At 45.5% G+C, this 13,625-nt stretch overlaps 1 protein-coding gene across 1 annotated transcript in view; it reads left to right on the top strand.

The window, feature by feature from the left end:
- The window catches only part of LOC136707220 (sushi, von Willebrand factor type A, EGF and pentraxin domain-containing protein 1-like), an 85,912-nt gene that overhangs the window by 26,129 nt on the left and 46,158 nt on the right, over positions 1–13,625 (top strand). The window lies entirely within an intron of this gene.

Below are 13,625 nucleotides of genomic sequence, written 5' to 3'. Positions count from 1 at the left end.
AAACGGCCGGAGCCACAGTCTCAGGAGCAGAAACGGCCTTAGCCACAGTCTCAGGGGTAGAAACGGCCGTGGCCAAAGTCTCAGGGGCAGAAACGGCCGTAGCCACAGTCTCGGAGATAGGATCAGCTGATGGAGCCGTACTCACGGAGACTGGAGACCCTGCGACGACGTCCAAGGAGGCAGGCGGGACTGCGACGACGTCCAAGGAGGCAGACGGAACTGCGACGACGTCCACGGAGGCAGACGGAACTGCGACGACGTCATCCACGGAGGCAGACGGAACTGCGACGACGTCATCCACGGAGGGAGAAGGATGTGCGACGTCATCCAAGGAGTCGGGAGGATGTGCGACGATGTTCACGGAGGCAGAAGAAGCTGCGACATCGTCCACGGAGACAAGAGGATGTGCGACGACGTTCACAGAGACAGAAGAAGCTGCGACGTCGTCCACGGAGACAGGAGGATGTGCGACGACGTCCACGGAGGCAGAAGAATCTGCGCCGTCGTCCACGGAGACTGGAGAACGTGCGACGACGTCCACGGAGGCAGAAGAATCTGCGCCGTCGTCCACGGAGACAGAAGAGGCGGGCGTCGCTCTTTCGAAGACAGGAGAGGCGGACGCCGCCTTCAAGGAGAGCTCCAGGCGTGCCATGAGGCCTGTAAGCTTCTCCTGGAGGTCAGGAGTGAGAGCAGAGTGTTGCTTAGGAACTGGGGTCCTAGCGACGACGTCCATGGAAACAGGAGGCCCTGCAGCGACGTCGTCCATGGAGACAGGCGCGGCCGTAGGCGCCGCGCTGAGGAAGACAGGCGCGGCCGTAGGCGCTGCGCTCAGGGAGTCAGGCGCGGCCGTAGGCGTTGCGCTCAGGGAGACAGGCGCGGCCGGAGGTGTTGCGCTCAGGGAGACAGGTGCAGCCGGAGGTGCCGCGGGCACGAAGACAGGCGCTACCGGAGGTGCCGCTCTTCCAGGAGCCGGAGCGACCGGAGGTGCCGCTTTTACGGGAGCAGGAATTGAAACGCCCAGCGAGGCAGTTGCTCGTGCTGCTCTCCGAGCACGAGTTGTGGATTTAGCGGGTTTAGGCGCACTCTCGAGGGACTTCTTTGAACTTAGTTCCCCCGGAGATGCGCCTCTGTTAGCCTCATCTCCCATGTCCTGTGATCTGAGGCTAACAGCCCTTGTCCATAACGCCCCCCCAAAAATCTCTCCGGACCTGAGGGGGTAATTCTCTGGAGCTGGGTTTTCAGCCTGCTTTCTCCTCCGGCTCCGTCGATACCCGCTGGAGGAATCACTCGATTCCTGAATCGAGTCTTCTGTTCGGGGGAAAGGAACCACACCGGACATGCGCTGAAGCCGTTGACTCCACTCCGAAGCCGCTTTCAACGCCTCCTCCACGGGATCTTTGCGGAACGGAGTCCGGCGAATTACTGCTCTCTTAAATGGGTAGTCCGTGCTAGCTGTGTCCATTCTTTGATCGGTCATTCTGTCAGGGTGGTGTGATGAGTAGATTCAGGGAGGCGGACACACTCACTATAACACGGAATTTAATAAAGATATGACAAAACAAACGGACTTGAAGTTAAACACGAAACACGGAATAACACTAAACTGGACTGGGGCATGAAACAGGCAGGAGACAACGAACGAGGCACGAGAAACATGAAACCCAATACACAAGAAACAAAACGAGCAAGAGAAACAACAGAATCCACAATGAAACATACAAACTCAAACTCAAACAAAGAAAAATGACCGATACCCGGAAGTGAGGGAAGAGGGCTTAAATACAAGAACGAACTAGACACACCTGACACAGATAACGAGGACAATTACAGAGAGGCGGAACAAGAGGTGGAGCGAGTGAACATAAACAAAGCCATGTGAGGAGAAGGAAAACATGAACAGAGCCACATGGAAGGAGGAAAACAACCAGAAAGTGTCAAGGTGTGACATACTAAAGGAGTTAGATCAAAGTATACAAGGCTTTCTGCCTGTCACTGTGGGGTCAAACAGTTTATCCCACTCCAAGAACATTCTAGAAGAAGAAAATGATCTTCTTTTCAGACGTTTATGGCTGAGGTTTTGACGTTTATAAGATTGGCTTCAAAATATGGCATGATGTAAGTTTACTAAAGAAGTTTATATAAAGCATTTGGGTTTTATTTTAAAGTGCAAAGTTTTAATGTCGGAAACACATTTGTTCCACTTTGTCATTGTTCTGTGAATACAATGCAATAAAATTACAAGAGCTTGCAAGAGTGTGACCCATTTAGAGAACACTAGGAGCCGAGTTGCTCAGCAGAGCGGCTGGAGACCCTGGACCAGTACGCTGGGGTTGTTGTCGTTCTTGTGGCTTCATGTTGTTGTTATCATCCTTTGCCACCAAAGCCAAGAAACGATACCATGTCAAAACAAGCTGCTTCCACTTCCGACTGAGCACGGAGCCCTTTCCATACGGATGCATCCGGGTTGCGTTCTTTATCCACGCTGGAATGTTTTAGAGCCGGGCAGCCAAGACAACCCAGCAAGCTAAGCCTTGTGTAAGACAGACGTGCAGTTTAGCTTCTTTGTTTCATTTGTTCATTCGTCCTTCCATCTGTGACCGTTGTGGGAAACACCTCCCGACATGCATCAATCAGTCAGGATATCCCCACGGGTTAGAGCTCAGATCTAGTCGATCTTGACCAGTACAATGGGACCATTCCGCCTCCCTTCGTTAGTCACTGCTATGAGACAAAGTCTGATGCCGTCCTGCTTAACTGAGCATGCTCAGTGGCCCAGGCTGGGAGTAGATGATTGGATACAGGATTATCTCTTTGTTAGCAGTTGTGAAGTCTCCAAGATCAAAACTTTAACTGAGCTCTGAATGGAGCCTGTGAGCTGTGCAGTAAAAGAGTCAGAACCAGTGCCAGGTATGCAGCGGATTGCCAACGATTACTGGCCCAGAGGCACAAGCATAATAGTGGCAGAATGCTGGCAAAGCCTTTGCCTTTCCACTGCACAGATAAGGGTGGGGATCCTCTTCCTTTCTCTTTTTTTATGATGTTAAACATCCCACAATAAATTCTCTGCAGTCTTCCTTTTTATGTAGCATCAAAGCTTCTGGTACTGTCTGTGCACGTCAGCAGTAAATCATGAATATTGGGCTTCTGCTCGTTCATATTCCTGCTAGTGCCCATATGAGCTTTTTAATGGTGTGTTAGCACAAAGATAAAGGTTTTGCACATTTATATTTCTTGTCTGTCTAACAACTCACTAAAATGCATTTCCTCACCATCCAGGAGCACCTAGTTGTTCTACAATTACAGACTGTAGTCCATGGGTTTTTGCCTTGTTAACCCTGTCCTTCAGTAATCAGGACACCACAGGACCCCCACAGAGCAGGTGTGATGTGGTGATGGATCATCCTCAGTGCTGCAGTGACACTGACGTGGTGGTGGTGTGTTAGTGTGTGTTGTGCTGGTGTAGAGTGGATCAGACACAGCAGTGCTGCTGGAGTTGTCCACTCTCTCCACTCTGTGAGACACTCCTCCCTCGTTGGTCCACCTTGTAGATGTAAAGTCAGAGACAGTAGCTCATCTGTCGCTGCACAGTGTGTGTCGCTCGTCCTCTAGTCCTTCAACAGTGGATGTTTTTGGTCGGTGGACTGTTCTCAGTTCAGACACTGAGGGGTTTAAAAACTCCAGCAGCACTGCTGTGTCTGATCCACTCGTCATCACGCCAGTATCACCGCAGCACAGAGGAAGATCAACAAGGCAAGTCACACCTGCTCTGTGTTGGACCTGTGGGGGTGGGGGGTTGAAATGGGGCAAACAATGTATGCAGAGCAACACATGGACTACCATATGTGATTGTAGAATTACAAAGTGCTCCTGTATGGTTAGTGGATCTGAAAGAATGGACAGGGAGGTGGTCACAATGTTCAGATTGTCTGCTCTGACAAGAATAAATGACTATAATGTATTTAATTAAACTTTGATTCAAAACACACCGTTACATTAGAAATTGCTATATTCCCATGTTTACAGAAATGTGGCCTGTAAGTGGACAGAAGTGACATGCTGGTGCCATTCTATCATTATGGTGTACAAACATGGTTGTAATGACTGGTCACTGTTCTGCAGAGATCGAATAGCTATCATTATAGCAGTGACGTCTTACCCACAGAGGGGATCTGATGGCTACTGTAGTGGTGGATATCTAAATCACTCAGAGTGTGATGCTAAAGACGCTCTCGATGGTTAGTGAATATATATCTCAATCATAAAAACCAGCGTGTGACTTCCTATCACATTCTACCACAGGGTAGTAGTAGCTGCTGTACCTGTTCTAGACAGTTTGTCCTGCCTCTGAAGTTCATAGTTCCATGTTCCACATTTGGTTGAAAATCACACAGATTGCTTTAATAGATTTTCATATTTGGCTTTTTTATGAACTCTAGAGGCTGCAGCACAGTATCTGTGTGTTCTACGAGGGCTAGCCCTATTATGCTTTCATCATACGTAACGTGAGATGTGTTAGAAAGAGCCTCCTACTCACTATTCCCTAAATTACTCAACTAGTGGACAAGCTAATTAAGAAGGCTGGCTCTGTTGTAGGAGTCAAACTGGACACTTACTTTACTAATCTCCTTACTGCAGGGACACCTCTGATCTAATGCTATTTGGACTTAGCTGAACTTGTCTATAATTATGATGCACTCATTTTCACTGTTATTTTTTATGACAGACTAGTCCACTTTATTCTTCTCTCTAGACCGGCCACCTCTGTCTCTGTGGCTCCTATTACTAATAATATATTTACTAGGGATGCACCGATACCACTTTTTCCCTTCCGATACCGATATTTTATGTTCAAGTATCGGCCAATACTGAGTACTGATACCAACTCTGTCTGTCTTAGCTACTAGATACGTGCCTATAAATCCAGATATTTATATTACTATACTTCAGATTTTATTTAGTTTTACGTAGTTGCGTAAACTCTCCACGAACTCAAGGCTGAACATGTCCCTTCAGCAGCCAATGAGAACAGAGCAAATAAAGAGTATTTCCTGTAGGAGAACATAGTGCGCCACACACCCAGCTGTTAAAGCCTTTATTCCAACTATCCTAATTTTCCATTCCACCTTAAATGAGGCAAAACTGTGACACCCGCTACCGCTACTGTTGTTTCTGAACCAATTAAGGTGAAACACATCTATCTATCTATCTATCTATCTATCTATCTATCACAAATAGCAGCGCAAACAATAACCACAGCAGCTTGTACATCCGTATTTATCTATGTCTCCATGGAAACGCGTTTGGTTGGGGAGTTTGGGGTCGTGTAGTGTGTGTGACATTTTCCCAGTCTCCGTAAAAATGGACAAAAACAGTTGTGTGATATGAAATACCCAGTCTGTTTATAATCTGCATCAGTATCTGCTTCATGGGGAGTGTTCTGAAAAGTGCCCTGTGTACTACATGTAGGGAATAGTGAGTAATGGGCCATGTCCAACACATGCTATCGGTGCTCTCTGTAGCCAATACTCGCACTCAAACACAGTATCGATATCAATACTGATACGGTATCAGAACAACATTAAAATTTACCCTGCATTGTTTTCATTAGTGATCTTTGCATGCAAGCTAATGCTATCTCTGCTAATCTTTTCATGATTATTCCAACAAGGCTTTAGCTGAAGAAAGACCTTTATCCATCCATCCATTATCTGTAACCGCTTATCCAATTTAGGGTCGCGGGGGGTCCAGAGCCTACCTGGAATCTTTGGGTGCGAGGCGCCAGTCCTTCACAGGGCGCGAGGTGCCAGTCCTTCACAGGGCAACACAGACACACACACATTCACACACTTTCGAGTCACCAATCCACCTGCAACGTGTGTTTTTGGACTGTGTGGGAGGAAACCGGAGCACCCGGAGGAAACCCACGCGGACACGGGGAGAACACACCACACTCCTCACAGATAGTCACCCGGAGCGGGAATCGAACCCACAACCTCCAGGCCCCTGGAGCTGTGTGACTGCGACACTACCTGCTGCGCCACCGTGCCGCCCGAAAGACCTTTATATTTTTAGATATTTTCTGAGGAATTAATAAATCAAGTCTCTATCAAAACTGCAGTAAAGTTTTATTGTTTATTGATTGTTATATGGCGTGTATGACAGAGAGAGATGGTGGACCACCATAAGAGGATCTTGGTATATTTTCCACTGAGGGCTTTTCCAGCTTGAAATATCAGAGACCTTTATCTGTACATCCTCAAATGGACTCCATACACAAACACAGTAATTCAGTATAATTGCAGAATATGTCACTGATGAGTCCCAGTCATAGGGGCCCCAGTGTTTGCACGTTTTAATGTTTTCATTGTCCTAACTCAACTCACTCAACTCACAAAGGAATTTCATATTAACTAAACATTTGGAACATGTGTGATAGATTAGGGAAAACCGAATAGGAAGGGTGCAGTATCCCAAGGCCTTTTTCTGTTCATGTAATTTTAATTAAATTACAAGTTGGTATGTGATGGGTTTAAAGCAGGTCACTGATTCAGCTGTGTGCATGAAATCCTCAGACCACACTGAAATATAAAGTAAATGGATATTTTCTACATACAGTGCTAATACACTCTCAGAAAAAAAGGTACGGTAGCGGTACATTATTGGTTACTAAAGGTACCAACAGTGTAAATGAACCTTTAAAGGTAAAACATTGTTTAAAATCTGGCGGTGTTCCCTAAAAGTACATTACAGAAATGTGGCATATAATATCAACACAATTTTAAAAGCGAAAATTTAAATAGAATAAGATACACTTATGTTCCCTAATTAAAGGTACAAATATGTACCCTGGGCGGCACAGTGGTGCAGCAGGTAGGTGTGACCAGGGACCTGGAGGTTGTGGGTTCGAGTCCCGCTCCGTGTGACTGTCTGTGAGTAGTGTGGTGTGTTCTCCCTGTGTCTGCGTGGGTTTCCTCCGGGTGACTCTCTGTGAGGAGCGTGGTGTGTTCTCCCTGTGTCCACGTGGGTTTCCTCCAGGTGACTGTCTGTGAGGAGTGTGGTGTGTTCTCCTTGTGTCTGCGTGGGTTTCCTCGGATGACTGTCTGTGAGGAGTGTGGTGTGTTTTCCCTGTGTCTGCGTGGGTTTCCTCCGGGTGACTCTGTGAGGAGTGTGGTGTGTTCTCCCTGTGTCTGCGTGGGTTTCCTCCGGGTGACTGTCTGTGAGGAGTGTGGTGTGTTCTCCCTGTGTCTGCGTGGGTTTCCTCCGGGTGACTGTCTGTGAGGAGTGTGGTGTGTTCTCTCTATGTCTGCGTGGGTTTCCTCTGGGTGCTCTGGTTACCTCCCACTGTCCAAAAACACATGTTGGTAGGTGGATTGGCGACTCCAAAGTGTCCGTAGGTGTGAGTGAGTGTATGACTGTGTGTGTTGCCCTGTGAAGGACTGGCGCCCCCTCCAGGGTGTATTCCCGCCTTGTGCCCAATGATTCCAGGTAGGCTCTGGACCCACCGTGACCTTGAAATGGATAAGTGGTTACAGATAATGAATGAATGAATATGTACCCTTGAGAGTACTACCACAGAGACAGCAGAGTAACGTTGCTGTTTATTGAGTGTATTCATTCATTCATCTTCTGTAACTGTTTACACTGATCTGAGTTGCAGAATCAGAAGACACGAGGCAGCAACACCCCCTGGTTGACACAGGGAGAACACATCAAACCTGTCACAGACACTGACATGAGGACATGAAGCTGTATGGCAGTGACACCACTGCAACAAACATGTTCACATTCTCATGTTGGATTTGAATGGTTACTGAACCCATAGGTTGTATGATTTCTGCTGGAATGTGATTGGCTAATTGGGTCTTTGTATGTTCTATAAAAGTGGACTTGTATTTAATTAGAAATTCCACTGTGACAGGTGAAGAAGGAAAAGATAAAACAGCGGACTGGCACACAAGATGTGTGTGAAAAACTGTGTTAACCACTATATCTTTGACCAGAAGAAGGTCTGTGCCAGGAGGCACTCATCACAGTGCAGCTGTGCCACCCCATAATTACAGAGGCCCCGTGTGTGTATGTGGTGGATATCTTGGCTGGTTTTGAGAGTAGATATTTGTGAGAGATGTGATGGGAAAGATGTTGGTGTCTAAGTTAAGGAGAGGCAGAAACTGCAGGCAAAGCCAATTTCAAATAAATAATGCCAATCTTTTTCCCTAAAATACATATAATTTTCCATTTATTGGAGTATTCAGTAGAATTCTTGTGAAAAACATGTTCTGCTAAAATAAGATAAGCTTTTTCACAGGCCACCCATTCCTTATTATATGGCATTGCTTTGTACTGAAAAATAAAACTCTGCTAATTGATTCCTTATTGAATCAGTACACGATTATACATCATTATCACAGTGGAGAGAATAAAACATATAACTGTGAGCTAACCCAGTGTCACAAGAAGATGGAGAGAACTCAAATGACAAGTTAACTTTGAGTGTGACTGCACATCAGTGTCACGGCTGAGAATTTCGGTGCTTTTCCACTGCATAGAACCTACACGACTCGACTCGACTTGGCACTGCTCTTTAGCTTTTCCATTGGCCAAATTCAGCCCCAGTTCCCCCCGGAGCTCCCACCGTGCCGAGTAGGTACTAAATGGTGTGGTGTAAACCCTGCAGAGCGCTGATTGGCCAGAGCAATGTCAATCACCACGAAATACAGAGCTCATTCAAATCCAGCACAAACTCGCTGCTTGTAGCTGACTCACAATAGCAGCTCGTAACTTTACCTCAAGGTGTTTTGAAGAGGTTTATATGTTCCTTGGGTCAGTGGCTGACAAATATTTCCAGTGAAAGCTGAATGTGCAACAAGTAAAACTGAATGGAGCCATGTTCAACACAAAAAATAAAAACAACACATGAATACATGATGAGTAAACATCGCCTAACTTTTCCGCCGCCGTTATTGTGGTTTTTGAAAAGCCAGCGAGACTCGGGGGAGTTCTGCCAGTGGAAAAGCAACAAGCTTTAAGTGTGCCGAGCCAAGCTGTGTAGAGCTGAGTTGATTAGAGCCGGACCCATGCAGTGGAAAAGCGACGTTTGGCAACTTCCAATGCAATCTGCCTGCAAACCATAAACGCCTGTCAAACTATAGATCTGAATGGGAGACAGGATACCTGCGGGTCAGTCCTGTTCCTGATAACAAATACGAGGCAAGCTGTAAACTTTGCCATCAGGTGTTTTTGGTCGCTGTGGCGGGCTGTCTGACTGAAACCACATGCAGCTGGCGATAACCATATCCAAGCTGTTAACAAGCTAGAAACAAACAGAATGGTATTACACAGTTTGTTTTACCACAGAGTTCCATTGAAGCTGGTATGGTTTGCTGTTGTATTTTAAGCATAGTCTTATGTCATGTAAAATTCTCATTAGTTATTTGATTGTGTGATGGTTTTAGTGAATATTATTAAGGGATAAGCTAGAGGACAATGAATAATGTCCTCTAGGCCTTAACTTGGCCTTTTACTTGAATGGAAATGAATCTAATCGTACCGATAATATCCTCTTCATTCTCAAGAGATTTGGACTGAATATATTCATTCATTCATTCATTCATTCATTCATTATCTGTAACCCTTATCCAGTTCAGGGTCGCGGTGGGTCCAGAGCCTACCTGGAATCATTGGGCGCAAGGCGGGAATACACCCTGGAGGGGGCGCCAGTCCTTCACAGGGCAACACACACTCACACACTCACTCACACACTCACACCTACGGACACTTTTGAGTCACCAATCCACCTACCAACGTGTGTTTTCGGACTGTGGGAGGAAACCGGAGCACCCGGAGGAAACCCACGCAGTCACGGGGAAAACACACCACACTCCTCACAGACAGTCACCCGGAAGAAAACCCACGCAGACACAGAGAGAACACACCACACTCCTCACAGACAGTCACCCGGAGGAAACCCACGCAGACACAGGGAGAACACACCACACTCCTCACAGACAGTCACCCGGAGGAAACCCACGCAGACACAGGGAGAACACACCACACTCCTCACAGACAATCACCCGGAGGAAACCCACGCAGACACAGAGAGAACACACCACACTCCTCACAGACAGTCACCCGGAGGAAACCCACGCAGACACAGGGAGAACACACCACACTCCTCACAGACAGTCACCTGGAGGAAACCCACGCAGACACAGGGAGAACACACCACACTCCTCACAGACAGTCACCCGGAGGAAACCCACACAGACACAGGGAGAACACACCACACTCCTCACAGACAGTCACCCATTGGTTTATGGCAGTTGTGTGTCCCTTAGTTGGCAACCCCAGCAATAAAGAGAGTGACTGAATGACTGACTGATTGTGTCTGTAAGTCAGTGAGTTACAAACCATGAGGTGCTTTGAAAATAGGAAGAAGGCAAAGCAATAAAATGTAAATAAATTTAAAGGACTGAGTCACTTGTTGTGTCTCTACATTTAATACGTTCTGAGTGACTGAGTTGGTCCTTTCCTTTAGTCGAATGCGCCTCAGTGCTTTTTCTCATAGTCCAGTGCTGACTCATATGTAAACCGCAGCGGCAGAGCGCTCAGCACTGGGGGCAGACTGTGTGTGTTTGAACTTTTGGCCAATAAACGACCACAATCACACCCTCCTTTAGCCCGCAGGCCCACTCCCATGAGGCCCGGCCACAGTGACATCACTATGGTGAAAGCAGGTGTGTTTGTGTGTGTGGTGAATGGCTTGGTTTGGCTCAAATACTGACGGGGGTTGTCTCTTGATTTCAGTTCCCAGAGATACTGCTGTGTGTGTGTGAGTGTGTGTGTGTGTGTGTGTGTGTGTCTAAATGAAAACTGCTAAATGCCACTTGGGGCCATACCTTTTTATATATTTTACTTTAGGCTTTGTAATGGTCACACACTGCATTAAAACTAACCCCCCCCCCATGTAGAGGTTGTATTTTTGCATGCTTCAGCAAGTGGCTATATAACAGCCACCAAGAAGAGAATTAAAGTAGTTTAATGTTCTGAATAAATATTACTTTTTGTGCAAAATCCGGTTTCTCTCACAATCAGCAGAATGCTGCTAGCAAAATTCACAAAAGTCATTTAAAGAATACTTTTAACAATCTGTTTAACTGGGCGGCACGGTGGCGCAGCAGGCAGTGTCGCAGTCACACAGCTCCAGGAACCTGGGTGACTGTCTGTGAGGAGTGTGGTGTGTTCTCTCTGTGTCTGTGTGGGTTTCCTCCGGGTGACTGTCTGTGAGGAGTGTGGTGTGTTCTCCCTGTGTCTGTGTGGGTTTCCTCCGGGTGACTCTCTGTGAGGAGTGTGGTGTGTTCTCCCTGTGTCTGCGTGGGTTTCCTCCGAGTGACTGTCTGTGAGGAGTGTGGTGTGTTCTCTCTGTGTCTGCGTGGGTTTCCTCCGGGTGACTGTCTGTGAGGAGTGTGGTGTGTTCTCTCTGTGTCTGCATGGGTTTCCTCCGGGGGCTCTGCTTTCCTCCCACAGGTTGATTTGTGACTCAAAAGTGACCGTAGGTGTGAATGTGTGTGTTGCCCTGTGAAGGACTGGCGCCCCCTCCAGGGTGTATTCCTGCCTTGCGCCCAAAGATTCCAGGTAGGCTCTTGACCCACCGTGACCCTGAACTGGATAAGCGTTACAGATAATGGATGGATGGAATCTGTTTAACTAAACAAAATATTCATGTTTCATTTGACCTTGAAGTAGTTCGTGTGTAACTAATTTTTCATTCTTAAAAGTTAAGCTGCCAAGTGCCTTTCCATTTTTCTGCACTCTTTTGATGGAAGGTTCTCTTAAGGCCCATTGTAGAAAGGAGTTTAAACAAGAATCTTCATCCTCCTCATGTCTAGGAGCCCTCATGTATAAAGAGCTAATTCAGGCACTTCATGCGCCCCTATTCTCTGTTGAAAGGCATGAAATGAAATGAGAGTATGAGCTTAAGGTAACTATATTCATTGCCAAGTGTCAGTTAAGGCGGAGTAAATCTGTTCTGTATTGGGCTGTAAAGCAGTGGTATTGCGTTTGCAGGAGTGATGTGTTTTCAATTCCCTCATTCCCAATCCCTATTTTTTTTGTAGACTATACATTTCAAACTTGTAATTAAACAATCTGTCTCACACTAAAGCAGTACGACAGCAACTCTGGCGCTCCACTGGGAAATGTGCCATCAGTGAATATAAAGACATTTTCTCATTGCTCTCCTAATTACACACACTCTGTTGTAAAACTGGTCTTCTAAACGTAGGTTGGAGAGAGAGAGGGTGTGTGTGAGGGTTTGTTCTGGTGCACTGATGGTAACTATGCATTGTCTAAAAGAAATATGTAATTATTTTGTAAGCTTCTCTGTTCTCTGGGGATTTAGAACTTTATGAGGTGACTGTGTGGTGTTGTATTCTCAGACTCCAGTGGGTTTGGCAGTGGAAGATAGAGAAAACTAAATTCGTTAGTCTGTACTAACGAACAGCAGAAACCAAAGTCCTGAGATATTAATACAATATTATATCACGGTTTAGTTCTAACCCTGCACTGTGATTGGCTGAGAGATGTTCCAGGAGTGCCAATATTGCATGATAATGGCACCTTACCCAAAGCTCTTCAGGTATTACTCCGCAGAAAGACAATGCCTAGCGCATACAAGACAGTGATGGGGTGTCAAGACTTTTTTTAACCAACAGGAAACCAGTTCAGTTTCCGTTCACGCATCTTGTTTTGAACAGAGTAAAGAGTTATGTCGCAGTGAACCCGTTATCCACATTTTGATTTATTTTTAAACAAATAAACACTATGTTAACAATCAATAAACAATGGTATTTTAATGACTCTATTTGTTTATGGCTATATCCTGATTTAGACCAAGAGCAGCTCTAAATAATACAGCCTTGGTTCCCCATTAAAATGAGTGTAGCCAGTAAACATTTAGCCGTTGATTCAACGTTGAAATAACGTAATGACTGCCGTCTAATCAACGTTCTCTTAAGGTTGAAAATGAATGTTGAAAAGACGTCCAAACACAGACATTGAAAAGACGACTATTAGACGTATTTTGGACGTCCATTGGCGTTATTAATTGGTCCCGAAATAAATTACTTGTATAAAACGCGTTTTGGACATCCACTGACGTTATCGATTGGTCACCACTTAACTTATTAAGATGGATTTTGGACGTCCATTGACGTTTAAAATATGTCCTTGATGGACAGACTACTTTTAGACCTATTTTGAACGTCCAGGGACGTACCTTGTTCAATGGATATAAAGCAGACTGGAGCGAACCAATAAGGTCCAAAGATAAACAAAAAGGCATTTTAGCTATTTATGTTTTAGGGGAAGTGATTCGGTCCTACTTATGATATTATTAGTGTCTTCATGTGATGTATACACTGTTTTATAAAGATTACTGTAGTCCAGCAAATTCCAAAGTTACATTTCTGTTTGAAATATACAGTTTTGTAATTAGATTAAGAAGCTATGCTAGTGTAATCTATCTGTGAGTGAATAAATCACACGTAATATTTTATTTATTTATTCCTATATAAATAAAATAAATAAAATAAATATATTTATTTATTCCTATAAAAATATTATATTTT

The sequence above is a fragment of the Hoplias malabaricus genome, chromosome 9 (assembly GCF_029633855.1).
Source record: "Hoplias malabaricus isolate fHopMal1 chromosome 9, fHopMal1.hap1, whole genome shotgun sequence".
Taxonomy (NCBI): Eukaryota; Metazoa; Chordata; class Actinopteri; order Characiformes; family Erythrinidae; genus Hoplias; species Hoplias malabaricus.
Note: the sequence above shows the minus strand (reverse complement) of the source record. Positions and strands in the feature narration are given on the sequence as shown.